This window comes from Sturnira hondurensis, unplaced genomic scaffold, assembly GCF_014824575.4.
Source record: "Sturnira hondurensis isolate 20B ecotype Veracruz unplaced genomic scaffold, ASM1482457v3 Scaffold0008782, whole genome shotgun sequence".
Taxonomy (NCBI): Eukaryota; Metazoa; Chordata; class Mammalia; order Chiroptera; family Phyllostomidae; genus Sturnira; species Sturnira hondurensis.
This window is the reverse complement of record NW_028081413.1, coordinates 2,724,772-2,751,817: the sequence shown is the minus strand read 5'-3', so window position 1 is coordinate 2,751,817 and position 27,046 is coordinate 2,724,772. Positions and strand designations below refer to the sequence as shown.

Below are 27,046 nucleotides of genomic sequence, written 5' to 3'. Positions count from 1 at the left end.
GAGGGCTGGGTACAAGTAAGTGCCAATAAAGAAGAACAGATTTAAAAAATATGGAGCAGAATAGGTAAAAATGGACCACTCTTGTGGTCCATTAGATTTTAATCTATGTGGTCCACAATACATATTGTGCAATTTTCAAAAGAATAATTTACAACTATGTTATACCACTTGACCTGGGGAAATTTCTATGACATACTGTTGATTGAGAAATGCATGAAGCTTGTGTAATGTGATTTCCATTGTTGTTAAATAAGTAATGACCCCTCCTTAGTATATGTACAAGTGTGCGTGTGAACATGGAGAAAAATATACCTTTCAGGGTTCACCACCATGTGGGTAAGAAATGTGGAGGAGAGAGCCAGCAGAAGAAAAAAGAAAGAAAAGATGTATCTATGCCATATTTATTTATTTATATATTATATGTGTATTTATTTATATTTGTATATAGATATATGCCCATTAGCTGGCTGAAAAAAGTTAACATAAATAATGGTTTTCAAAAGTACAGGGTCTGGCACAAATAACACCCCTTTTTTGTTACAACATCTTTTATTACACAATCGTAAGCATGCAATTCTGTAACATAACAATACGACACTCAAGCACACCGTATTTCATTTTAGGTGAAATGTTCAAATTAAAACTATAAATTATTACACCCATATTATTACCCTGCCAACCACACTCCAGCAGGCATTACTTCTGCCAGACCCTGTATGCTAATGCTACCTTTAACACTCTGCATTTGATCCGCACAGCTTCTTAGGAGATGGGACCTTTAATGTCAAAGCCCAAGGGGCTCTCTGCCTGACTCCAGGGGTGGACATCTGTGGTGGGATGCCTGGATACAGGCGTTTCCCCTCTTTGTGTGAGTGTATTTAGAGAGCTGGACTTTGCTGCTGGGTTCTTCCTGCCTGCAGGGCTCTGGGGTTCTCCAGGTTTCTTTCACATACAACTCTCCCTCTTAGACGAGACACAGAGCTTTGAGGCTTTATCTGGCTGTGGGTTCCTGAACCTTGAAGAAGACACAAGTGAAGAGAGAGCTAGTGGTTATAGAATACCCTAATTAATGACTCTAAGGGCCTGACACTGGAAGATTACTAAGTGCAAGAGCCAGTTCTAGAAAGTGGTGGACACACTGTTCAGCACCACAAAAGCAATGGGCTCTGTAGAAGCTGATTGGAATCGTGTGGAAAGGATGGCTTTGTAATTCACAAGGCAAGAAGGAAATTCCGGTTTTACCACTTCCTTGGAAAATTATTTACTTTTTCTGACCTTGTAAGCCAAACCTTCTCAGAACAATTCTTATTTGCTAGATTATTACAAGGATTTAATGAGATGGTGAGTATGAACACATCTAGCACTGCCTGGCGCATTGAAAGAAATTAACCAGCTGATGGTAGAAAACCAGTGTTTGGAAACCCATCAGGATGTGACCCTGTGTTCTCTCCACTTCTCCTGTCTTCCCTCTCATGCTTTCTTTCAAAATTTATTGAGGTGCTATTATACCAACTATTGGGCTGTGGAACACTCAGTCTAGTTGAGGAGATTGAGAAGAATACACACTCTATAGTGGGTTAAGGGCTTTTAACCAATGTGTGCATAAAGTACCATGGGGGACACACAGGATAATGTTTGGGTTTAATGGAAAGAGTGATGTTTGAGAGTTAATGTGGTTGATGGGGGTGGGGTGTGGAGAATAAGTGGAAATGGGTACATGCCAGCATGCAGAAAATAAATGGACAGGAAGACAAACATGTAAAACAAAAGCCTAAATTTCGAAAACCATTTATATGTATAGCTACTATTTTTGGTATAAAAATTAACATGATTTGACAAAGAATCCTGGGCAACTGATATTGCTGAGTCCACTAAAGTAGTTTTGACCCTGAACTGTGGAAACAGTTTGCCAGTTTCTGGAGATAACGAAATACAGTATTTTAAAGGAAGTCTGATGGGCAGCTTCCAAGATGGCGCACAGGGGTCCCTGCCTCCTGGTTTCTAATCCTTGCAGAGCCTCTCCCACAATGAAGAAGGGTTGGTCTGTGAGATCAATAGAATACAAAAGGTGTGATAGTCCCTCACTTCTGAGATAAAATTATAAAATTTAGTGTCTCTGTCTTGGGTTCTGTTTTTCTTCTTTTTGGATCACTCACTCTGGGGGAAGCTGGCAGCCATGGTGTGCAGAGAGGTAGGTTTTGGAGAGGTCCACGTGGAGAACATATCTGCGAACAACCAAGGGAGTGAGCTTGGAAGCTCATTCTGTAACAGGGCACAGCCAGGGAGTGGTGCCCAAATAGGGATTTGTAATGGGGCCCAGAACTCGGTGTCCAGGAAATATTAGGAAAAGATACATGTATAGGATGTCCTCACTCCAACAAGTCTGAACTGGGGGATGGGACACATGGAGCAAGGCCATTGAGGGTTGTTCTGTATAGCAACAGTTTTGCAGATAACCTCTAGAATGGTCATTTAACATATCTATAACCTTTAACTGGTTTCATAGATATGTTAAACAGCTATGACCATGCTTTGAGCCAGGGGCATGGGAGTGACTTCAACCCATAATGTAACTGGGAGGCAACTACCCCTGGTTACAAAGCCTGTGTAAAAGCTTGGAGATGATTGGCTCCACACAACAGGGCCACACCTGCCCGGACTTATTATGGCAGCCCAGTAAAGCTGGAAATATATGGGAATGCTGGCAGCTGTGGCCAATTGTGGTAGGAGTCAAAAATGGTGCTGCAGAGGAATATTGGTGCTGGGATTTTGACCTAGGTGTGGCAGCCATGTGGCATCTGTTTGGGACCACATGGCTTGGGCAGAGAAGAACCACAGACTTCTCTTTCTTTTTTCTCAGATATGGTATCCTGGACTGGGCAGAGGAGGAAGGAAGAACTATATGTTTGTGGGTATTCTAAAAAACTTTGGGATCTCAATGAAGACATTAAGTTATTACTCCTGAGTTTGTATAACTCTTTAGATAAATAATCCCTTTCCTTTTCACCAATTTCTGGCACTGAGAGACATCTTTCCCTGGTAACAGGCAAGGAGAACCTAGTACAGGGTAGGGGACCCCCGGAGCACAGGAGTGGGTCCATTCGGTAATAGTATATCATTCACCACATACCCCAGGTCTGTTCTGTAACAATTTTTCAGCCATCAAGTTTCAGAAAACCGCAGCTCTGACTGACAGTTTAATTGAGACCCCATGAGGAACACTGAGCCACCACCACTCAGCTAAGCTGCTCCTGAATTCCTGACTCACAGAAGCTGTGAGATAATGAATATTTGCTATTTTAAGGATAATTTATTATACAGCAATAGATATTGTCCCATCTTTTTACCTTTCTTTTCGTCAAAACCTTTTGCTAGACATTAGTGCAGTTTCCCTTACTAAATGCAGAATATACTTCCCTACCCCATTCACGTTGAACTTGGCCATGCAACTTGCTTTGGCCAAGGAAATATGGGCAAATATGACAGTATGTGCATTCTTAGCTATCTAGGCCTTAAGAGGTGTCATGTGCTCCTGCTCACTTTTCTGGGAGCTTCTATTCTCTTTCACAAAGAAGGGATGGCAGCTACTTTCCTTGTAGCTGGTGCCCTTCCATCCTGGGCCCCATATGGGCCACACACTAATAAAGTATGCCCTGTATGGGCCACACTGGCCAATTTTTAGCTAGGAGTCTGAGAATAAATTACTGTTTTTCAAGCTGCTGAGTTTAGATTCTTATGCAGAATTACCGTGTCAATAAATGACTAAAGTTATCCCCTTAGACATGAGAAAAAGAGACATGAGATTGGAAATGGTTGGTCAGATTGGAAATCCAGGTCATGGCTGTGTTCGGGGGGGACACTGAATACCAGGGTAAGGAGTTTAGACCTTATTCTGCAGGGTGCCCATGATCACTTATTTGAGAAAGAAGACTCTGGAGACAATGCAGAGAATGGATTAAAGAGGGCAAGACTACAGGCCAATGCCCAAGTGGGACACTGGCAAGAATCCATGTGAGATGTGACAAAGGCCTGAATTAGGGCATTGGCAAGGGCAATGAAAGGAGACGATAGATTTAACCTTGAGACTATTCTGAAACAACTTGTCTGTTTACCAAGGGAATATGTTGGGGGGAGAAAGTCTCCTACTGTAGATATATGCCTGAATCAAACCAGGAAGCCTGTTGATTAGAGGGACTGGGCTCCTTTGATAATTTCCAGGCAGATTTCATTATTCACTCCTCCTGGATCTGTGAGGAAAATGCAAGTTAATCCATAGGAAATTGGACAAATCCACTACCCAAATACCTGCTAGGATACATTTGAGCCTAAAGTGGTGTGCAAGGCTATACTCTAACTCAAGAGAACATGCTCTTTGCACAGATGTAGGTCATTTCCCTTCTTTTTGTTGGCCCACTCCAGCCATTTCCACCAAAGTCAGGGGAGAGTTGGTTAGCTGTGGGTTTCTTTGATAAATGAACTCTCAGATAAACGTCAGGGGTTGCTCAAGGAAAATTTCCCTAGAGTAGAGCCAAAGGCTTCCTGAGAAACCATTTCAGTTTCTACCAGGAACACGATGAGTTAAGATGGATATTGCAAGTAGGACAGTTTGGAAGACTTTCATTCTCACTCTGAAGTCACAAGCTGTGCTAGTAAGATATGGAGCCATCTGATTCTTTCTATATATTAACATATTAGCTGGGAGGAGCCTTCTCTTGTTGCCGAAGCATGAGAGATACTGTAGACTAATTGTGATTATCTTTGTTATTACCATGGTGGGGCAAAGAGGTGTATGTTTCTCATAAGTAAGAGTATGCTAAATAAAGCCTAATGCATACTTGCTAATATGAAATGATCACAGGATGAGACTGGCTTGGTCCACATCTGTCTGACACAATTACAGACTTTATAACCTTAGCTGTGAAAATAGAGTCAGGGAAATTTTTAATGGATCAGGGATTTGCAAATGTGAGAGCCTTAGAGCCACCAGAGAGAGAGTATTGTGTCACTTTGGTGTCTTATGATCTAGTCTCAAGCCAACTTGTGATGTCATAGAGGTCAGTTCTTGGGCTCTATATGTCACTTTTGTTATATGGAAAAACTGGTTTCCATAGAAATTTCCTTGTTGGTCCATTGAGAGAATTAATCAGCATTTGCACAGAATTTATAAAGACCTTTGAAAACTGCACAGCAGCTAAAGGGTGCAGCTGTGGGCCTCTGGTAATTAAACTCTAAAACCTGAGATCAAGGAAACTAGGAACAATATTTTTGGTGTGGTGTGAGGTGGCAGGTCTTACCACTGATAGTGAGATTTAGGGCATCAGTATCCAGGAGACTGATATGATTTGAAGAGAGGTTTGAGTAAGTGAGAGGTTGAGTACAAAGACCCATTCTGAAACCACAACCACCTGCCGCCTTGAATGTCACAACAAAGAGGGCTCTGCAGTTATCTTCTCTGGAAACAGTGCCGTTGAGTCCACAAGGGCCGCCAATGGCAGTGATGGCAAAGACTCAAGTCGTGTGCACACTAGCCTCAGTGATAAGGAATTGGAGTCTGTTAGCGCTAGATGTGGTTGTTCTGACAGTCATGCGTGACACTCCTACTCACAAACTGCAGTTAGGCCTTGGGACTTGCTGGGATTGAAAACAAATATTCTGTTGTGTTTCTTGTCTAGACCCAAAAGCTCTACCAGGGAACATGTCACGATGTGAAGGCAGAAGAGGTCTGAGGATGCTCACTTGGAGGATGAGGAGTGAAGCTTAAGAGGTGAAGTGACTGTCAAAGGTCACACAGCTAATTTGTGGTCAAGTTGGAGCCCAGCTCCAGTTCTTCTCATCCCCAAATTTATGAGTTGTTTTTAATGTTTTATCACTTCTGTTCTTGGCCCCTTGAAAGTGATCATATCCTGCTCTTATTCCCAGAAAGGAGCCACTAGCCTCCTTCAAACCAAGAAGTAGATAAACCTGCTCCCAACTTCCATTATCTCTCCTGAGTCACTTCCTGAAGACCACATGACTGCGGGCAGAGGGTTTGCTTACCTGGTTGGGTTTCACTTCTATTGACCACGCTAGATTTGGCCTTTCTCTTCCACACCATTTCTCTTCCTCTCAATCTCCTCCACTAACAAAAAGTCTTTCACTCTTGCATTTTATGTTATGTTTCTCAAGGAATATTTGAATTTTACCAGCACTTTTTAATACAAGAGCCCAAGGGATGATGAAAGGTAGAAAGGAGCTACTTCAGAAATCCTGTGGGTGTGTTCAGTAGGACAAGTTGATTTTCTTGTGCTATCAAGTATCACACCTTGTTGCTGGCCCTTTGCTTCTTGGGCACACAGCTGAGCTTGGACCCTACTACTTGGTCTTGAAAGAAAAGGTGACTACAATCTGGGGCATTTTTTGCTCTAAATTAGTAGTGGGATATTAGGCAGAGAAGTAGAGAGAGCAATAGGCAACAATTAACAATGATGGCTAAAAGATAATAAAATGTAAAGAAAGTTGGAACGTCATTTTACTCTCCTACCACCTACTTTGCAGATGTCTATTAGTTAAATGGGGCATGAAAATTCCTTTGCAATGTAATTACACCTTGCTTTTACATGTCATCATAACATAGAATAACAACTGGACAACTTCTAATACTATCCTTTGTGACCTTGAACAAGTAAATTGTCTTTCCCTTATCCTTTAGTCTTACTATCTGTAAATAGACCCACTACCAGTTATCACACGTAAAAATCAGGCCTCCCCTAAATTTTTAGGAAAGGCCAGCAAGATTTAGGGAATTTAACCTCCCCTAAATTTTTAAAAATCAATTACATAAGTTATCTGTTGCCACAGTAATGTTGAAAAATGAACAACCACAAAATCTTACTGGCATACAGAATGATTTGGTTGGCCATTAGGGTACCCACTGTGACTGTTAGGAAACAGACTTGAGCCAAAACTTCATTCATCACCCAATTGTCACAAAATCCTACTCTGACTAGTACAGACAGTGATTCTTTCGATCCCTGGGATTTAGTATATATCCAATAATTCCTGAAAAGTCTTGTTATTTTTTTTCTTGTCCAATGCATAGTCCCCTTGATAATGGCCATAGGTGCCTTTGGGGACAGTTTGAAGGAAGATAGACAATATAAAATTTTTGTGTGTAGGGGACCTTTCTTTATTTAAGGCATTCTGGGTATATAAACTAGCTCAAGCCTGAGAATTGGTTTTATTTGAATTTCTTTTGATATAGACTGGTAAAGTCATTTAATTCCTTTAGTTTTTACTGTATCTCCTTATAAATCACACTTTGTAGCTTTCCCTCTTGGGTCTGCTGGGACTTGAGGTCTGGTTATAGCAGCAGTAAAGTTAGTGGGACTATGTTTGAAGAAAGATCAGTAATTTCTTGCAAGGCAAAATATTTCAGGGGAGCTAACTGCAGGTTCTTCAAGCAAAAGGAGACTAACCTCCTTAGACAAGAGAGGAAGGGCTGCTTCTGTTTGGCAAAAGAGGTTTAGTGGAGTTCAGTGGTTCAAGTTGCCCAGTTCATTGGAATTTGGCCACAAATCCCCATTCTAATACTCGGGTTCCCACTCTGCCAGTTAATGCTCTAACTTTAACATGGGAAACTCTGTAAGGTCAGTTTGCATTGTAACTTAGCCACTTATAAGAGTAGACACTGAGTGTGGTTCCGGAAATCTTGGCTCTAAGGCTGTAGGAGATAAAGGTTACTATAAGAGGCCATATGTTTTCAGCCCCTAATGCAGATCTTGAGCTGGGAATTTGAAGCCCTGACTTCATTATTTCCTTTCTCCAAGTCCTTCAGCACATTTACAAGCAACTAATCAAACCATTCCTAGTAGAAAATTTAGTATTAGCTGAGAGTCAGAGAAGCAGAAACCACTATGAGAAATTCTATATTAGTAAGTCATAATAAAGAATTTCTCATAGAAGTGTGATCATATACAATTTTGGGAGTTTATGTGCAATTGTTATAGTTGTGTATATATGTTATATACCTGTCATTTTATGTTTTTATATCTAAAACATATGTATATATGTATATACATATATACATACACATATATATGTATGTATATTGAATTCATAGAAAAAATATAAAAGTACATAGAAAACATATACAAATAAATTATGTGTATATAAATATAAACATACACACAACTACATAGAAAATTAGTGGCTTCTGGTAAAAAAAAAAAAAAGGACTAGGAGAAACTGAAACTCTCCCAGTATAAATTCTGAGAAAATCTAAACAAAATGTTTTAAAATTCTTTGAAATTCAAAGCTGAGCCTACAAGAAAAAAAGGGAACTCCCTAGATCCCATAAGTGAAGAGGGAACTGAAAGCCAGATCAGTGAGCTTGCAAACCGACACTGGCGTCCTTGGGGGGGGGCAGGGGGGGGGCGGGATTCGAGCTCCTGCCCGCAGGGCCTTGGGCTTTAAGAACCACAGGGTGTGAAATCAAGAGCTAGAATTTGCATGATGTGGTAAGGTGTCTTTAAAAGCCAAGACATCCAGAGTCTGAGGTCACACTCTCCGTAGAAGGAGATAAGAGGAAAAAGTCTACACAGCGCCCAAGGACTCAAAAAGGAGAGCCCTCTCTCTATGTGGCTCTTGGTTGGGAAAAGAGTCTGACCTAAGAATATGACACCAACAGGCCTATGCCTTGCATGGACTTGATATTCGAATTTATATTGCCTACATGGTTTAGGGACTCAAAACTCACAGTAAATGATAGGAAACTTACTGATTAGTTGATAAGCAAAGATATAAACAATAACAGCACCAATAAAATAATCGCTGTTGTGAGGATGTAATTTTAAAGCAGAAGAAAATAACATGTAAGATTGTAGGGAATTTACTAAATTTAAAAAGTCCTAGTGTTCTTCTATTATATGAGAAAGTTAGAAATATTGGTTAAATTTAGATTTTTTTATTAACCAAGCTTGCAGAATTTTAAGGGTAATCCTCAAAATATAGAAATAAAATATATAACTTCAAGATCAGAAGAGAGCAGTAGAAGAAATAGAAAACATGATAACTCCAACAAAATTTAAGAAAAAATCAGTGAAAAAGAAGGATAAATAGAAAGCACAAAATAAAACTATAGAAATAGATCCAGCTAAATATGTCCCCAATAATGACAAATGTAAATGGACTCAATTTCCCAGTTCAAATATAGAGACTCAGATTACATTTTAAAAATGTACGACCTTATAATCTAGATATGTGCTTGTTTCCAAAAACCTAGGTGAAGTAGAATGTCACAAGAAGTTGAAGTTAAAATGCTGGTGAAGAGACACCATGGAAACAGCAACACAAAGAAAGCTGGGATATCCCCCTTGCTATCAAATAAAACAGATTAAAAAAAACAAACAAACATTGTAGGACTTCCGCCAAGATGGAGGCATAGGTGGAAACACTGTGCCTTCTCCCACAAACAAGTTTGAATACAACAAAAGTTTTGGAGAACTAGGACACACCCAAAGACCAGAAAACGGAATTATACAGAAGTCCAACAGCTACGAACCTTTCAACGGGAGGGTAAGAGAGGCGGAGCCAGCAGCGGAGCTGGGTCGGGCAGGACAGACCTAGGCGCGCAGGTAGCCCGGAACCAGTCGGGGTGCGGGGCAGACTGACCAAGGTCGCACATTCGCGCACAGTGAGACGGACCTCGCAGGCCCCAGGGGGCGAACCTAGTGGTGGAGGGCTGACAGCGGTGGCACACTCGCGTGCAGTGGAAGGAAACGCGTGGGCCTGGTGACGGTGGTGGCTGCGGTGCCGGTGGGGGTCGCAGCAGCAGGCTACAGAGGGAAGCCATTGTCCCTCTTTGACCCCGCCCCCACATACAACTCACAACCCAGCAACTGAGTTGCCCTGTTCTGGTGAAAACCTAGGGCTCTGATCCGGCTACTTAACAGGCACGAACAGCCCAAAAGATGGCACAAGAAGAACTCAAAGTCCCAGAGCCAATAACTCTAAGCGACCAACAGATTGCCAGCCTCTCAGAAGCACAATTCAAGACACTATTTATCAGGATGCTCACAGAACTGGTAGATTATAGTCACAAATTAGAGGAACATAGTCACAAATTAGAGGAACATATGAAGGCTAAACTAATTGAAATGAAGGGAGATGCACAGGAAACCAATAGTGATGGAAAGGAAACTGGGACTCAAATCAATGGAATGGACCAGAAGGAAGAACAAAACATCCCACCAGAAAGGAATGAAGAAATGAGAATTCAAAAAAATGAGGAGAGGCTTAGGAACCTCCAGGACATCTTTAAACGTTCCAACATCCGGATTATAGGGGTACCAGAAGGGGGAAAGAAACAGCCACGAGTGGAAAACTTATTTGAACAAATAATAAAGGAGAACTTCCCCAGTCTGGCAAAGGAAATAGACTTCCAGGAAATCCAGGAAGCTCAGAGAGTGCCAAAGAAGTTGGACCCAAGAAGGAACACACCAAGGCACATCATAATTACATTAGCCAAGACCAAAATGAAGGAGAGAATCCTAGAAGCAGCAAGGGATAAGGGGACAGTCACCTACAAAGGAGTACCCATCAGACTGTCAGCGGATTTCTCAAAAGAGACCTTACAGGCAAGAAGGGGCTGGAAAGAAGTATTCCAAGTCATGAAATCCAAAGACCTACAGCCAAGATTGCTTTATCCAGCAAAGCTTTCATTTAGAATGGAAGGACAGATAAAGTGCTTCTCAGATAAGGTCAAGTTCAAGGAGTTCATCATCACCAAGCCCTTATTATATGAAATGCTAAAGGGACTTATATAAGAAAAAGAAGATGAAAAATATTAACAGTGAAAGGACAGCAAACACACAGCTATTAACAACCACACCTAAAACAAAAGCAAACCAAGAGGACAGCTAGATCAGGAGTGGAACCATAGAAATGAAGAACACATGGAGGGTTAGAAACAGGGGGGTGGGAGGGGGAGAAGGGGGGAGAAGGCACAGAAAATAGCATAGATGGTAGGTAGAAAATAGATAGGGGGCGGACGAGAATAGTGGGGGAAATATAGAATCTAAAGAAATTGAGACACGTGGTTATAAACTAAGGAGGGGAGAATAGTGGGGGAGGGAGGGTGTGGGTGGAGGGGAATGAAGGGGGGAATAGAACAACTGTAATGGTATAATCAATAAAATATATTTTTAAAAAACATTGTAAGTGAAGATTATTAGAATAAAAAGCAACAATGTTTAAAGAAGATATTCTAACACAGTATGAAAGTATGTAAAGCCCAAACCGAAGAACTCCAAGCAGACACTGCTAAATCAGCAAGCACAGTAGGGCATTTCATCACATACATGGTTTAGAAATTGATAAAGCAGAAAGACAAAAAACAAGTACGCACAAAGGAATTTTGACTAATACAATTAGTGTAGTAGATCTAATACATGTTTATAAAAGGCTATATCCACAAATTAGAAAATATACATTAATTTTAAGGGCAATTGTAGCATTTACCAAAGTTGACCACTGGGGTTGACTTGATTTGGGGTAGATTGCAGGAATAGTTGTTGTTTTAAATTGTAATTTTAATTAATTAATTAGTTAATTTATTTATTTTTATTACGTTTTCCAAAAGATTGTAATGTGCAGTCAGGGTTGAGAACCACCGTAATATAACAACTAAAAATGAATGCAGTAATATAGAAAAGAATTGAAATGATAAAGTCTGGTGATAGGTGGATAGCTCTTATATGATGTTTGTACTTTTGTATATTTGAAATATTTTATATTTAAAAAATTAAACAACAATACATTCATAGATGAGTTAGACCCGTATCCACTGGGTCATGTAGTGTGTCTGTTCATCAGGAAAGGAATGGGATTCTTCTTATTAGATTTCACAGAGTGACATTATCTTGGTGGTTCTACCACAAACCTAGATTTTTCAGGCTCAAAATTAGGTTTGTCAGAAAATCTGTTTGTAATGAGGAAACTGTAACAGGGACATGAATATTCCTGCTTGGTGGAAACCTTCACAGGCTTATGTAATGTTGGAAGAGAAATCCTTGGGAGAAGTTTGCTTAGTCAGCACCGACTTAGACTAAACGGCATTGTTTACGCAATGATTTTGTTTAACAGCATCAGGCTCTGACATCTGAGGCAGCTGTTTCATAACTGGATTGATCTTGGCATTGAGATTCCAGATCCACAAAGTCCATTTGAGAATTCGTTCTAGCCTCTAGACAGAGCTGGAGGAGCAGAGTCCGTGTTTGACTCTCTGGATATCACTTTCAGGCTTTCAAGCCTGAACAACACCTCTCCGTCCCCTCTACTCCTAAATATCTTTACATGGGTTGATACAGGGTCCAGTTAGCTAAGGCTTGAGAGGCATTGTTTCTTTTTAAAAAATTCTCACCTGAGGACATGTTTATTGATTTTAGAGAGAGAGAAAGTAGGGAGAGAGAGAGAAACCTCAATGTGAAAGAGAAACATTTATTGGTTGCCTCCCATATGTGCCCCAATCACAGACTGAAACTGCAACCTAGGTCTGGGCCCTGGTGGGGATCAAACCCACCACCTTTCGGTGTATGGGATGATGCTCCAACCAACTGAGCCACCCCGAGGGCAAAAGGCATTCTCTCTTTATGGTAACTTTCCATCTCTTAGTTTTGATCTAATTTGGGTTGATTTTATAGTATTTCTCTAAGTACTTTCTTCGTCCTTTATTTTCAAAGAATTTAAGAGGGATATACACTGGACTGTAATCCCAAGAGATGATGCGATGACAATGAAATCCTACAACAGCTCCCTGTCTCCTGGGCTAAGGCTCAAGCTCGCCAGCATATGACGTGGCTTCTGCCCGCATCTCCAGTCTCATCTCTGTCCCTGCCTAGCACTGCGCCCGCAGCAGCACTGCACCAGCACCTGCCTTTTGTTCCACACACACTGACTCTCTTGCCTCTGCCTTGGCTCCAGCTGCCTGGAGGGTTAACTCCTCCTTTGGCCCCTTCACTTGCTTGAACCTACCTATGTTTCACTCACTATTCACTGAACAGTCACCTTCACTAGGTAGCCCCTGCCACCTTCCATGACTCCCATCGTGGATTTGCCACTCTCCCTCTGTGTTCCCAGGGACACCTTTGCAGGCTTCAATTTTGGCACCTTTGCATGCAGTATTTAAAATTTTCTGTTTAAGTGTCTGCCTCCCCAGTTGGATCGATTGCTCCAGCAGAGGCAAGAACCATGTCATTTGAATTGTCTATTCTTGGCTGGTCACCAACTACTTCTTGCTCTCTGCTTCTGGGCCTGTGGTAGGATTGCACTTCCTGACCCCTGAAGTCACCTGAGTAGTTCTGCCCATGAGTTGTGTGTGACTGAGATTCCTGTCCGTCCCCTACTAGACGAGTTAATTGCCCGTGGGAGACTCTGCAAACTGTGGCTGTTCCCTTGGCTGACTAGCAATGTGCAGGTAGTGACTGTTCTGTCAACCCAGAACCCAGAGTGAGGGTGATGAAGGTGGTGAACAGACGCCCAGCCAGGTCATGGCACACAACCCACAGGGTGAGTGTGAAATCAACTTTGTGTTAAGTCACTATGATGTGGGGTTGTTTGTTACCACAACATGTGCAAGTCCATCTGACTGATGTATATCCCCAACATTTGGCCTGGTGCTGGCACTTGTAAATGCTTAATACTAGTTTACTGAAAAATACAAAGTTACTCCAGGAGAAAGTTTTAATAGTGTTTGTGAAAGTACCAGGCACCTAGGAGGCACTCATTAAATATTAATTGGATCTAAATAAGACATCTATACTTTAGGGTGCTTTAAAAATACTTCCACTGTGTGTGAAAAGAAGTGTCTGCTGAAATAAAAATTAAATTACCAAGTTAGATGTAGTCATCAGGAAAAAGAGAAATATCATTTGTAGCCAAAGATAAAGTGTCATTAGGGAATACATTTCTCAAGTAGAATAAATATTTAATATCCCAAATTAAAAAAGCATCCTATTAAAAAAGAGTCAGCATCTGGCTGACAGTGACCAGAGGGAAGAGGGGAGGGAATTTCAGGGGAAACAGGGGAGGGATTTAGAGGAACATATATAAAGGATACATGGACAACGACTAAGAAGGGTGGAAATGGGAGGGAGGGGGGAGCACGGGGGGTGGGATGGGATGGGAGTAATAGACAGAAAACTGTACTTGAAAAATAATTAAATAAATCTAAAAATAAATAAACAAACAAACAAAAGAGCCAGCATCTGAAAGGTCTGTCTTAGGTCTCGCGTACTTCTGCAGGCTGTACAGTTTGTTTTAGAATTATTTGTTTAGCTCTTCATGGCCCTTTCCAGATTCTGCATTAGGAAAATGTAGGGAGAGACTCATTTATCATTAGCATAGGGGGCAGGAGGGAAGAAGGACTGATGGGTGATAACAGGTGGAACATGTTTGTTTTGCATAGTTTGGCTTCACTAACTGTTGTTATTGCCTTGCTAAAACAGGACTTTAAATAACTGAACTGCAAGGGAAGTTAATTAATTGATGTTTACTGAGTATGTGATAATGTTCTAAAAATTTACAGGAAGTGCAAGAGAAAAACAAAACTCCCACAAGAAACTTATCAAGTACCTGGATAGTCTTTGCACAAGAAGCCACTTGCAAATATATAAGATTATAATTGATTTGTATTGGGCAAAGAGCAGGTATGTGCGTTAGCATGTATGAACATGCACTTCCCATCCATGTAGAAAACAAACTGCCTCTTGTGTAACTGTGCTAATGAAGCGCTTGTACATGCTAACAGGTAACATTCACCTGCTTTTCTCCTCCAGAAAGAGGAGCCGTGTGGTCCCAGGAGAAAGAGAGAAGTGCTCCGATCTCAGAGGCCCTGGGAGCAAATGGGCAGTAGATGGTAGGGGAGAGAGTGCTAACATTGGAAAAGCTGAGGAGAAAGTGAAAATAGTGAACTCACGGAGGAAACAAGCAAACAGAGAAAACTGAACTCATCCAGAGGCGAGAGTAGAAGCCAGTTAAAACTCACATTCCCAGCCCCACCCTGGGAGGGCCTCTGCAGTCTGGCCCCAGACGTCAAACCCACCACCGCACTTGCCCCTTCTTTCACGATGCTCCACCTGTGCTCCTATTCCTGCCGCTGCTCAAACATTTCAAGCTTGTTCTCTCTGAGCGACTTAGCACTTACTGTTCCCTTTGTCCAGAAATCTGCTCCCTAGACCTTCACAGTGGCTGGCTCCTCCTTTTGGGTCTCAGTTTAAATGTCACCTTCTCAGAGAGACCTTGCCTAACCTCCAAACTCCAAGTAAAAGATATCTAGACATATTTGTTGAGTAAATGAACTTGACAGAAATGGAAACAGGTGTTCTTCTAGGTGTCTTACTGAAATAGAAAGCAAAGACACCAAACATTGAGGGAAAATATTTCGGGTAACCCAGGCAAGTCTGAAGTCTGGTACACTGAATCCAAATGTGCTGCTATCCAAAATTTGACACAGACAACCAGAGTTTAGAGTTTTACATTTTTTTCTCTAAGTTTGTATTCCTTTTTTTTAAAGATTTTATTCATTTATCTTTAGAGGGGAAGGGAAGGAGAGAAGGAGAGAAACATCAATGTATGGTTGCCTCTCATGAGTCCCCTGCTGGGAACTGGCCTGCAACCCAGGCATGTGCCCTGACTGGGCATTGAACCACGATCATCTGGTTTGCAGGCCCACACTCAATCCACTGAGCTACACCAGCCAGGGCAGTTTTACATCTTACAATTAACTACTTGGTACATCTATACTTTGTTATCAGTAAAACATGTAGCCTTTTGGGGGAGCTTCTTTAACTCTTCTATGCTATGGAACTTTTATCTGTGGATGTCAAAATATAAGTTTAAAAAGGTTATTAAAATGGAAAAGAAATATTTGCAACTTACATCAATCACAAAGAGCTCATAGAATAATATAAAAGAGCTTCTAAAAACATAGAAAACCAAGACCAATGCACTTATGAAAAAGTGGGCTGGAAATACATGCAGATAGTTCATAGAAAAAAATAGGAAAATGACCTTTAAGCATATGAGAAGATGCTCGACCTTACTCATAATAACAGAAATACATATGAAAGCTTCACTGAGATATAATTTTTCACCTATCGATTAACAAATATCTAGAAGACTGATGACATATTTTGTTGGTGAGGCAATGGAGAAATAGGCATGTACATTGCTAGTAGGAATGCAACATGGTACAAACCTGATGGGGGGGAATTTGACATATCTAGTAATACTATGTATGCATTTATTCTTTGACATAGTAATTCAGCCTCTAGGAATTTATGTGTGAAAGTGCCAAAAAAACCTTATACATGATTATACATTGCAGAATTATTTATTGTATTGGTTTTTGCTATTACAATAGGTGAAGACTGGAAAGGATTTAAATAAACTATGGAACATTCTCCCAGTGGAATACTATGCAGCTATAAACAAGAAGAGGACTATCTTTGTATGCTGCCAGGGAGTGATCAGCTCAGTAAGACAGTGAAAACAATTATGATAGAAATGTATAGTTGTTCTAAGGAAGGGGGATTAGTGCCTCTATGTATACTTGATAATATTTAAGAAATTATAAATAAGTGAAATAGTTACTTAACAGAATAAGAGGGAGAGTGGTAAAGGGATAAAGAGAGAAGTTAGACTTTTCTGAGTGTACTTTGCTTCATATATATAAAAATGGTACATGTAAATGTCTTATATAATTATTAAAACACTAAATAAAAATTAAAGAAGTAATTAATAAAAGTAAAAACAAGTAATTTAAAAACAGTTATGTGTCTATATAACCCCAGTGTGGTAAACTATGAAGATAAAAAACTGAAAACGAACAACAACAACAAAAAAACAATAAAAAATCTTAATGATGGTTCTGTTTGTATTGTTACCTGAAATGGTTATATATATATATAATAGTTTAGAGTTTTATGCCTAAACTATTATATATAGTTTGTAGCCTGCAAAGTTATTTATATATAAAACAAATAACTCATTATGTTAAAGAGATTAGAACCTAAGATTTTTTTCCATGTAAGAGAAAAAAGTTCAAAAATCACAAAAGCAGAAGACTTCTCATCTAGATGGAGGAGTAGGTAAACATACTCCACCCTTGAGTAACCACAGAAAGAATTATAAGTAGACCTCAAACCAAAAAGACCCAGGACCATCAAAAAAGTGAACTAGATGGAAGTCCAACAACCACAAGGAGCCACATTCATCCAGACCAGTAGGAGGAGTGCAGATGTGGAGATAGCAGAGAGGTCCTGAGACGTGGTGTGGCCCAGCAGAGGGGCGGAGGTGGAGGAATGGGCGGTCCCGCACTCACACATGCTGGATAGAAACTGGGAGGGATGCCTTGGGAGCAAGCAATCCCAGCCCCAGGCCAGACTGCACAGCTCCAGGTTCCAGTGCTAGAAAAATAAATCCCCATAATTTCTAGCTCTAAAAACCAGTGGGGGTTGGGGAAGCAGAAGATATTGCAAGATTTTGAGGAGACTCCACTGTAAACGGCCCACACAGACATAAAATGTATGCAGACCCAGCCCCTCTGGGATTTAGCACCAGGTCAATAGCAGGAAGAGTGCCAGTCATACAGGGCAAGTGCCGGGAAAATGACCAAAAGCCAGGCAGCAGCACTGTCCCCTCCTTGAGCCATCCCCAGCACAGAGCCACAAAGCAGTGAAGCAGGTTGCTCACCCTGGAGATTATCTAAGACTCTGACCCACACAATTTACAGGTACCTTTTCTGCAATAGGCCACGCTACTAAAACAGGGAGTCAAAGCAGCTCTACCTAATACACAGAAACAAACACAGGGAGGCTACCAAATGGAGCAGACAAAGAAATATGGCCCAACTGAAAGAACAGAACATAACCCCAGAAAAAGAACTAACTGAAACAGAGATAGCTAACCTATTAGATGCAGAGTTCAAAATACTGATGATCAGGTTGTTTAAAGAACTCAATGAGTATGGCAACAAAGTAAAAAAAAAAAAACAGGAAGAAATGAAGTTTACACTGAGTGAAATAAGGAAAAATCTACAGGGAACCAACAGTGAATGGGATGAAGTTGGGATTCAAATCAAGGATTTGGAACAAAAGGAAGAAATAAGCATTCAACCAGTACAGCAAGAACAAAAAAGAATTTAAAAAATGAGGATAGTATAAGGTGCCCCCGGTACATCTCCAAACATACCAACATCCAAGTCATACGGATGCCAGATGGAGAGGAAGAACAAGAAATTGAAAATGTATTTTAAAAAATACTAAAAGAACCCTTCCCTAATTTAAGGGAATTAGACATATGAGTCCAGGAAGCATAGTGAGCCCCAAACAAGTTGGGCCCAAAGAGGACCACACCAAGACACATCATAATTAAAATGCCAAAGGTTAAAGATAAAAAGAGAATCTTGAAAGCAGCAAGAGAAAAGCAGAGAGTTACTATATTTTCTGTGTATAATGCACAGTTTTTTGTCCAAATTTTTGAGGGGAAAATAAGGATGTGCATTACACATGGGTAGTACCTGAAATACCTTGTGTCTGTTCTTGTGTTTTATAATTATTTTATGTAACTTTATATAACAGATGTTACATAAAATTTCTTGTACCATAATGTGTTCTAAAATAAATGCTAAAATTCCTTTATAACACAAAACACAATTATCTACATATAAATAAATAAAAATTTAATTGAAAAAATTAAAACAAAAGATTTTTTCCTGAAAGTTTGGGCCAAAATTGTGGGTGCACATTATACATGACAAAATATGGTCATGGAAACTGCATAGAAGTTCCCAGAAAACTGTCAGCTGATTTTTCAAAAGAAACTTCGCAGGCAAGAAGGGACTGGCAAAAAGTATTCGAAGTGATAAAAAGCAAGGACCTGCGATCTAGACTGTTCTACATAGCAAAGCTGTCATTTAGAATTGAAGGGCAGATGAAGTCCTTCCTAGACAAGATAGAGTTAAAGGAGTTCATCATCAGTAAGCCATTATTACACGAAATGTTAAAGGGACTTACCTAAGAAAAAAAGAAAAGCAAAACTATGAACAATGAAATAACAGTAAGTACATATCTATCAACAATTGAATCTGAAAAACAAACTAAGTGAAGAAGAAGAACAGAGACAGATAAGGATACACAAAACATTTTGATGGTTGCCAGATGGGAGGAGGGTGTGGGAGAATGGGTGAAAAGGTGAGGGGATTAAGAAGTATAAATAGGTAGCTACAGAATAGCCATGGGGATGTTAAAAATAGTGTGGGAAATGGAGAAGCCAAAGAACTTATATGCATGACCCATGGACATGAACTAAGGGGGAGGAACTGCTGGAAGCAAGGTGGGTGCCAGGGAGACGAGGGCAAAGGAGGAAAAACTGGGACAACTGTAATAGCATAATCAATAAAATATATTTAAAAAACTCACTTAAGCAAAACCATGTATTCCTAAAGTTGAATTATAAACATCAGTATGAACCCATGTTCTATTTTTTAAAAATAGTTATTTTCTGATTTCTCCATATAAAGGTCAATCCATTAGCAATGAGCACTGCTTGTGTCCAAATGGTAGTATCTAAATGACATTTCCAGTAAAAGGAACCAGTGACTTTTGGGGGGAAATGAATGTTTACAGGTCTGAAGGCAGACAATGAACAAGAGAAGCCTGAATATCTAGTTACTCCAGAGTGGAAGGAAGTTATCAAAGGCTAGTTGGCTTGTATGAAAATTTCCCAAGAATGCCCTGGTTGGTGTGGCTCAGTGGATTGAGTGCTGACTTGTGAACCAAGGGGTCGCTGATTCAATTCCCAGTCAGGGTACATGACTGGGTTGCAGGCCAGGTCCCCAGTAGGGGGTGCACAAGAGGCAACCACATTGATGTTTCTCTCCCTCTCTTTCTCCCTTCCTTCCTCTCTATCTAAAAATTAAATAAACTCTTTAAAATTTTTTCTCAGAAGCCAACTTGAAGAGCTTCCCATTGGCTAGATATAGAGCCATTTGAGCATCAGAAAAGTAAAAATCACAATGAATTTAAAAATATCAGATATGTTAAAACTCATGAATTCACAAAGATACAAAAGAAGCCAATTGGTTATCTTTGGAGGACACTATACGACCAACTTATTATCCTGAATTATTATCAGCAGAGGGAAATGGCTAAGATTTATCTTTTCTTTCATATGATAACTCTGTCTCAGGGTAACCAAACAGTTAATGAGATTTTTTCTCTCTCTATAGGAGTATTACAGCTAACAAGAAAGAATGATAGAATTTGGGATAGCACTATTTTGCACTTCTAATTGAAATGAGCATCAATCAGCTAATATCACTAGAAGAGAGACAGCTAGATATCATTTGCCACCTGATAAGTGCTCACAGCACCACCTATGAAATATCCTTGTAAAAAAGATTGAATCTCAGCCCTGGCTGGTGTAGCTCAGTGGACTGAGCACAGGCCTGCAAACCAAAGGATTGCAGTTCAGTTCCCAGTCAGGGCATATCCCTGGGCTGCAGGCCAGTGCCCATACATTGATGCACGAGAGACAACCATACATTTCTCTTCCTCTACACTTCCCTTCCCCTCTAAAGATAAATAAAATCTTTTAAAAAAAGATTGATCTCAATCAAACTTATCTTCTAGATTGAACGTCAATTTATATAGGAAGTTGAATGCACAAGACTGAACAAAACTATGAGAATGCAGAGGGTGAGAATCTCCACAGGTCAAACAGCCCAGTTTATTTAATAACAAGAAAAAAAACTAATCATGTAGATTAAAATAGACATAAGGTCAATATCAACTAAATGCCAATGTACCCTGTTCAGATCCTGATGCAAACAGATAGACTAAAAATAAAAACTATGTGCAAAGCCACATACTGTTCAAACTTTCCTGATCATCCCATGAGAATGAACATGGTCTGGATATTTGATGATTTTAAAGAATTATTGTTGTTTCTGGCCAAGATAGAGGCATAGGTAGATACTCTTTGCTTCCTCACACAACCAAAAGAAGGACAACAACCAATTTAAAAACAAAAAACAACCAAAACTGCCAGAAAATTAAACTCTATGGAAGTCTGATAACCAAGGAGTTAAAGAAGAAACTTTCATCCAGACTGGTAGGAGGGGCAGAGACAGGCAGCCAGGTCAGAGACATTCAGCAAGGTGGCAGCTGGCAGACTGTGAGGTCCCATGTTTGTGTGTGGATAAACTAGGAGGAACAACTGGAGAGTGAAATAGACCACACAACCCAGGTTTCCAAGGTAAGAAAATATAGCCTCAAAACTTCTGGCTGTAAAAATCTGTGGGGGGTACAGTGGTGGAAGAAACTCCCAGTCTCACAGGAGAGTCCATTGGAGGGATGCACAGGGTCTTAGAATGTACACCCACCCACCTGGGAATTAGCATGAGAAAAGTGCAATTCGCTTGTGGGTGGCAGGGGAAGTAACTGAAAGTGGGGCAACAGAGCAAGCAGCACTGTTCCCTCCATGATCTCTCCCCCACATACAGTGCCACAACACAGTGACCTGGGTTGCCCCATCCTGGTGAATACCTAAGGCTTCACCCCTTACAATGTAACAAATACACCGAGACAAAGAAATATGGCACAAATGAAAGAACAGATCAAAACTCCAGAAAAAGAACTAAATGATGAGGAGATAGCCAACCTTTAAGATACAGAGTTCAAAACACTGGTAATCAGGATGCTCACAGAAAGAAGAGAAATAGATGGCAAATAGAGAAAGAAGTGAGGCCTATACAAAGTGAAATAAAAAACAATGTACAGGGAATCACCAGGAAAGGAAGAAAACCAGGACTCAAATCAATGATTTAGAACAGAAGGAAGAAATAAACATTCAACCAAAACAGAATGAAGAAACAAAAGTTTGAAAAAATGAGGAGAGGCTTAGGAACCTCATTTAGGGACAACTAAAACATTAGTTGTCCCTAAAACTTAGGGACAACTTTAAACATTCCAACATCTGAATTATAGGGGAGCCAGAAAAAAAAAAGAGGAAGAGCAAGAAATAGAAAACTTATTTGAAAAAATAATGAAGGAAAATGTTCCCATTCTGGTGAAGGAAGTAGATGTGCAAGACCAGGGAGCTCAGAGAGTCCCAAAGAAATTGGACCCAAAGAGGAGCACACTAAGACACATCATACATAAATTACCCAGGATTAAAAATAAGGAGATAATCTTAAAATCAGAAAGAGAAATGGAGAGTTACATACAAAAGGGCTCCCATAAGACTATCAGCTGATTTCTCAAAAGAAACCTTACAGGCAAGAAGGGGCTAAAAAGAAGTATTCAAAGTCATGAAAGGCAAGGACCTACATCCAAGATGACTCTATCCAGCAAAACTATCATTTAGAATGGAAGAGCAGATAAAGTGCTTCCCAGATAAGGTCAAGTTAAAGGAGTTCATCATTATGAAGTCCTTATTATATGAAATGTTAAATGAACTTATCTAAGAAAAAGAAGATCACAACTATCAACAACCGAACATAAAAAACGAAAATAAAAACCAAGCAAACAACTAGAACAGAAACAGAATCACGGAAATGGAGATCACATGGAGGGTTATCAATGGGGGAACTGGGAGGGGATAGAAGGGGAAAGGTATAGAGAATAAGTAGCATAATTGGTAAGTACAGAATAGACAGGGGGAGCTTAAGAATAGTATAGGAAATGCAGAAGCCAAAGAACTTATATTTATGACCCATTGACATGAACTAAAGGCAGGGGGAATGCTGAAGGAAGCAGGGTACATGGTGGAGGAGGATAAAGGGGAGAGAAAAAACTGGGATAACCATAATAGCATAATCAATAAAATATACTAAAAAAGAATTATTGTTAATCTGGGGGGATATAACTAGTACTGTGGTTAGGTTTAAAAACTTAGTCCTTATATTTTATAAATTTATACTAACATCTTTTGGGGTGAAATGGTATGACATCTGTGATCTCTTTAGGAACAATCCTAAGTATGCATATGTTTGGGGCCAGGAAGGTGGTTTAGCAATGGATGGGGTAATAGATAAATTAAGAAGGACAATGAGTATTATAGCCATGTTTATTGCATTATTCTTTGTAATGTTGGGTGTATCTAGATTTTATTTGTTTGAGACAGTACCTGGGACACAGCAAACCCTCAACAGATTGGTCCTGTGGGAGCCTGGTACTTGAATTCTGGAGCTCTGGGGGAGAGAACAGAGCACCTCTCCTCTTCCGGATCTAGCTCACCTATGAGTGTATGAAAGGGAGGAGACATTTCTATTGTAGTAGCAGGTGATCTACATTGTTTTGTACTTTGCTTTTTATCACTTAATTATATCTCTTGGTGATTGTTCCATATCAGCGCCCAGAGAGCTTCCTCATTTTTTCTTTTGCAACTGTTTGGTTTTCCATTTATGGTTACACCCTATTATATTTAACTCACTCTTTACTGGTGTCTGTTCCCACCTATTTTTTCATTTTGAGCACCGAGTTTGAGAACTTGTTCCAATAGACACAGAAAGATTTTATTTCCTACTGAGAGCCCGTGGCTCCATAACTTGCTCAACTATCAGAGGCAAATCAGACACTCTCCTGAGAGCTGTAAACCCCCACCCCACGCCAAACAAGTGCACTCCACAATTCTCTCACAATAACAATGAAGTCAACTTGTCTTTGAGTGAGCAGTCAGGGGACACACCCCTCAAGTGTGGGTTTAGGTTGGTTTAATTGGGGTGTGTGTTGGGTGGGTGGGGCAGGATGAATTATTGTTTGTTATGTTTGAACTCAGATCTTCTTCCCTAGCTGCAGCCAGAGTCTTTAAGCTTCTAACAGTAGATTCTACAGCCCCTGAGCCTTTAGACAACTGCTATCAAAGCTCTCATCACGTGTAAGAGAGTCAAAGGAAATATCTTTACATGGGCTGCTTGGAAATGGGGCAAACTACTAAATAAGAAAGCTCAAGAGCAGAAAATGGCCTAGGGTATTTTTAAACTTCTTACAAATTTAACATTGGCTGCTTGTTTAATGTGGCTTTTTCTTTCACCCACCTTTGCTTCAAAGGGATCATTTTCTTTTTTCTCTCTCTGCCAAAACACTCGGGCTCAGGCAGCAAACTACTCAGCTCCCACAAGCAGAGCAAGTTAGTGCTTGTGAAGAACTGCACCCAAGAAGCAAAGGAAACTGAAGTTGAAACACAAACCACACCTCCAGCCCTGCCAGGTGACAAAGATAAAATCTTTCCTGGTCTAATCTCTCCAATCCAGCAAGAAGCAAGCTGAAGTGAAGAGCCGTTGGGCAGGAAAGAGAAAGCAGAACCGAGGATCATTCCTGCCTGCCCAATTCCCTCACTCCGCTCTGTCTGAGTTCCTGTCCACCCAGAGCTGGCCAAGGGTGGAGGCGTGGGGTGGGGTGGGGGGATTTGTACCTCCACTTTTTCCCTCTCACATACTGGATTGGCAGAAAAGTCCGTTACGCTTTTCCATACTATGGTTCTAGTAGTGCTTAATTTAGCTTCTTTTTTCAAATTTTTATTTATTTTTTAAACCTAATCTTTACTGTATTTTTGCCATTACCATTTAGTCCCCTTATATTCTCTCCCCCCAGCAATCACACTGTTGTCTTTAACTTCATTTGAAACAATTTTGTTAGATTGTATTGTGACAGCTGTCATATCAGCATGCATTTAAAATGAATCACATCAAAAATGGTGAGTTTTAGTGCAGCCATTTTAACATTGAAGATGGAAGAAATTAGGCAACATTTTCTGCATATTATGCTTTATTATATTTCAAGAAAGGTAAAAATGCAACTGAAACATACAAGATTTGTGCAGTGTATGGAGAAGGTGCTGTGACTGAAAATGTCAAAAGAGATTTGAGAAATTTCTTGGTGCTATTGATGTTTTGGCCAAATGGTTCTTTGCTGTGGGGCTGACTTATGCATTGGGAGATATTTACCAGCACGCCTGGCCTCCAGCCACTAGAAGCCAATAGTGGGAGATAGCCGACATACTCAAAATATCCAAACCAATAAATTTATTGGTGAAAATGTAAAATATGTTTTTATTTTACAGAAAAAATGTCATGGACTTTTTGGCCAACCCAATACTTCTCTGGGCATCTTAAACCTCTCTTGTTTCTTCTCTCAAAATAGCTCTTAGAAAGAGTTTGATAGAATGTGTTTGCATTATGGTAGAGAATATACTGTCAAATCATCTATACTATAGATAATTAATGAGCTTTAATGTACAGTACCTTCCAGGGATATTCCCACCCTTAAGCCAAATTACTTAGTGGGGCATTTTAGGCATCAGTGATTTGTGAATGGGAAATGTGTGAGTATAGGGTATGCTCTGGATTCTAAAATCATACCATATGAGTGGCTACCTACTCATATATGCAAAAACACAGCAGTTTAGCACCTCTAGCTGCACTTAAAATACGCATAAAAATCTCACTGTTAAGTAAGCTGTGTTCCTTCACTCCTCTGCAGAAAAGCAAATGACCTCTCATTTGAGTAAAATTTGCACTTACAGGTGATGATCAAGGTGCAGACAGTTTAGCCCATTAATCCACAGCATGCTGGGCAGCTCTAGCCTCTAAGCTTTGTGGTTTAAGTAGTATGAAGTCAGACCTTCGAGCTTAGCTCAGAAACATGGTGATATCACTCAACATAAAAATATTCATCCATTTCATTCACTTATTAATTCACATTCAACATTTTATTTGGCCCAAAGTCCAGTGCAGCCTCTTTGGATCTGAAGCTCTGCCCTGTATGTCAGCCTTGGATGCCTAGACCCCTCGTTTGAAACAGACCATGAGGGATGCACTCAGGTCTTGTCCTGCTGATTAATTAATTCATACAGTGGACAACTTCCTGACTTTTATCCCTGAGACTAATTAACTTCAAGGGTTGGAAGGAGAAGGAACTCAAACTGAAAATATATGCAAGCCAGCATGCAGATCAGAAGAACCAGCAGATTAAGAGTAAGTAACCCCGAAGGACCTCTCTTGCACCCTCCCCTTGTCTGGATGCCGCGCTGTTGCAGCCTGGCTTTCTGTATCTGTCAAAACCCCAAGCTGAAGTCTATTGGCTAAGCAATTAGACTCTGGGTTTTGGGGTCAGGAAGTTAGGTGTGGGGTGGGGGGAGGTGGAGTTTCTCTGTGGCTGTCTGAGCAACTGCAGAATTGTTTGATCTTTGCAGGCTCTGAAAATGATAACTAGCTACAGAGGGCCTTTTTTGGTAGGTGGTAGGCCATGTAGGGAGACGTTCTACCTGTCTTTGAAGAGTGTGACACTGGGTCAGCTAGCTGACATTTAGAGGGGCATCTCCAAAGGGGAACTGAGCACCACAGGCCAGATAAATATCTGATGCAGGGAAGGGTGATGGAAGGAGTGCAAGCCTTCATCACGCTAGCTCCTCCCCAGGCTCTGGCAGATTCTCTAAGTTTGTTCTAATGACCCGGCTTTAAACCATCCAACATCCTTTAAAAACTCTCATTGTCAAAAGCAAGAGACTCTAAGAGCTTCAGGAGGAATCTGAGAGCAGATCCTGGAATGATGTCCCTGAATGTCAGGGTTGACCAAGAGAAGTCTTGAGTGCTCTAAGTAGCCACTCTAACAGGGGAAATGTATACAGGAGAAATCTATTTTCTGAAACTCATCAAAAACATAGACTGAGTCAAATCTCTTCCTAAGAAGGTAAGAATAGTTGCCCCCCTTCCCTAAAACCCAATGCTGAACCCAGAGGCACTCTTTCCTCCACGTTACACAAGAAGCCTGGGATTAAAACATAAACAAATACAGGGGTCTTTTGTATTTCCATGTTTTGAGAGATTTTGGTGATGTCTCAGAGCCATAGAGTCAGCATGCAAATGGGTAGTTCTGAGAAAAGGATATACAGGGAAACAGGAAACCACCCCCAACACTCGAGGAGGAAGAGCCAGAGAAAGGCTGGACACAGGACTGCGAGAGCGCGCCCCAGGGAACAGAACCGTGTTCTTAAGGAGAGCTCTTTAGGA

At 40.5% G+C, this 27,046-nt stretch overlaps 1 long non-coding RNA gene across 1 annotated transcript; it reads left to right on the top strand.

The window, feature by feature from the left end:
* Positions 1–25,842, top strand: LOC118993609 (uncharacterized). The gene is made up of 3 exons (XR_005067889.1): positions 1–15; positions 5,673–5,764; positions 25,762–25,842. It is a non-coding gene; the product is annotated as an uncharacterized LOC118993609 (long non-coding RNA).
* The last annotated feature ends 1,204 nt before the right edge of the window (positions 25,843–27,046 follow it).